General features: G+C 36.1%; 1 pseudogene; it reads left to right on the top strand.

The window, feature by feature from the left end:
• Positions 1 to 203: 203 nt before the first annotated feature.
• On the top strand, positions 204 to 2,462 carry LOC113305256 (annotated as a pseudogene).
• Positions 2,463 to 2,754: the final 292 nt, after the last annotated feature.

Below are 2,754 nucleotides of genomic sequence, written 5' to 3'. Positions count from 1 at the left end.
AATGGAGATTAAAGACGAAACATTATTGACCCTCCATAATAAAACTTGAACGTAAAAAGGAAAAGAAAAAAGAAATCAAAACGTTATTGACTTTCCTTAAGCCTATGACTGTCAATTAATGCCCATTAAAAAACGTAACTTTAAGTTCATCATCTGTTGGTCCAAATTCTTTTAAGTTTAGACCACTGAAAAATAACGCACCCATGGCCATGATGGTGACACGTCAATGTTTCCATGTTTCCCTATAAACCTTACGGAGAAATAAAAAAAAGTACCAGTAATCTTCATTTTTGATTCCCATCATTCCACATATTATATGTATATCCGGTAATAAGCTTTTGTGAACCGAAGGCTATGCATATTACACACTGATTTGGATTTTTGCTTTTGGTCTTGAAAATTAAGCTCATAGACGTGAATACGTACATAGGTTAAAGACATCACGATTTTCGCATATCATTATCGGATGATCATGAGTTCTAAACACAGGCTCTGATGCCAACTATTAGATTTATTTTATAGATACATAATTTAGGATCTTGAACTTCATGATAATCACACAATAAAATATGCAAGAGAGTCTATGAGAAATACCTTATAGTGCTAATCCATAATACATGACCGATGATCTTTGTAGCAGCCGTAATACCTTGAGAAACTCTTAGTTTCTCCTTCTTGACCTTTTTTTAATGTAATGAAATAATAATACAATTCATGAACTCAATTTTGATGGTTATAGAGTTCCTTTTATAGGTAGAAGGAGGATCAAGGTTCATAGGATTTAGAATTTTCATTTAATCTCGACCGTCCATCAAGGAAGAGGGAATATGAAAGGATCCAAAAATTGTAACCTACATGTTTAGCAATATTCATAATTAGCCAAGTTATTACATGGCCCAAAAGGATATTTCTATGTGTAGAAATATTCTTACATTGAAACCTTTTCCAGCTCGGAAATAAACCTCACCAGTCACTGGCTCGGCTTGCTGGAGTTTACGGACCGTTAATGACGTTAAAACTCGGTTCCATAACAACAGTTGTCATTTCTTCTTCAACAGTGGCCAAAGAATTGTTTCAAAAGCATGATCAATCTATTTCAAGTCGAGTCGTGTTAGATGTAATTACAATAGGTGATCATCATAAGTATTCAATGATATGGTTACCTGTTTCTCCTCAATGAAGACATCTTAGAAAGTTAGCAAATTCACTCCTTTTCACACCTCAAAAGCTTGATTCAAATCAATACCTAAGGCAGCAAAAGTTTAATGACCTTGTTTCTCACGTTCACCGAAACGCAAGTTCTGGCTCTGTGGTGGACATTGGTCAAGTTGCTTTTACTACTCTTCTTAATTTGATGTCGAATAGTTTCTTTTCAATTGATTTAGCTGATTACAGTTCAGATTCTGGTTCCACTTTTCAGGCTGCTGTCAGAGGAGTAATGTCAGAATTAGGAAAACCAAGTCTTTCTGATTATTTTCCAATTTTTAGATTTTTGGATCTGCAAGGCAATAAAGGTCGTATGAAGAATCATTTTGGTGTACTGCATGAGGTTTTTGATAGGATAATAGATCAGAAATTGTCTACGGAGACAAAGAGTAGTACTTCAGGTGACTTGCTTGATATGATTCTTGATCCATGCACTATAAATGGGATTGAGCTTCAACGACATGACATCAAAGCTTTACTTCTGGTTGGTGCTACTTTTCTTTGTAATTTGGCATTTACTTTTGTAACCAACTTTTGAACTCATGACCAAGCCCTGCAAGATGCTGTGAATTTTTGTATACGCATGCATGCGCCATATACAATAGATTCTAACAAGACTTAAAAAATGGTTTATGAAACAGGACTTCTTCGCTGCGGTAACAGATACCGCCTCGTCCACGGTAGAATGGGCAATGGCTGAACTACTTCGTAACCCTTCTAAGATGAAGTTGGCTCAGCAAGAGCTTTCAGACATCATTGGCAAAGATCGGCATGTCGAAGAATCAGATATCTTTCGACTTTCTTACTTGCAAGCAACTGTGAAAGAAACTTTACGACTTCACCCACTGGGTCCATTTTTAGTTCCTCACAAAGCAGAAATCGATGTTAAATTCCATGATTTCATTATCCCTAAGGGTACCCAAGTACTTGTAAATGCATGGGAAATTAGTCGAGATCCTACCATATGGACGGAGCCATCCTGTTTTCGCCCCGAGAGGTTTTTAGATTCCAAAATTGATTACAAAGGCCAGGATTTTGAGTTCATTCCTTTTGGATCAGGACGTCGGATTTGTCCTGGTTTACCATTAGCACATAAAATGGTACATTTAATGCTGGGGTTGCTTTTACAATCATTCAACTGGGAATTGGAAAATGGGTTGAACCCAGAGGATTTGGACATGGAGGAAGAATTTGGACTTACACTAGTGAAGGCTAACCGTCTCCGAGTTATTCCTATCCTTAAAATTATGAATTAGTATTATGTAAGTACGTAATGAATGGATGGCAATTCTTAGCTAACAGCGATTCATATTTTCGTAACTAGTCATAGTTGAGACATAATCTTATAAATTGTTGCGCATGTATTCTGGAAGGACTAAAAGTTGTCATCTTCGACTGGCATTATCATACACTCGAATGTATAATGCATTAATATTTTCAGCCTATGCATGCTATTATATATGAGGATGCACATAATTGAATGAGATATACCATGTCTTTGAAGTACATGTTCATTATATTATTATGCACTAGTGCATGACAAGTCTC

This window comes from Papaver somniferum, chromosome 8 (assembly GCF_003573695.1).
Source record: "Papaver somniferum cultivar HN1 chromosome 8, ASM357369v1, whole genome shotgun sequence".
Lineage (NCBI taxonomy): Eukaryota > Viridiplantae > Streptophyta > Magnoliopsida > Ranunculales > Papaveraceae > Papaver > Papaver somniferum.
Note: the sequence above shows the minus strand (reverse complement) of the source record. Positions and strands in the feature narration are given on the sequence as shown.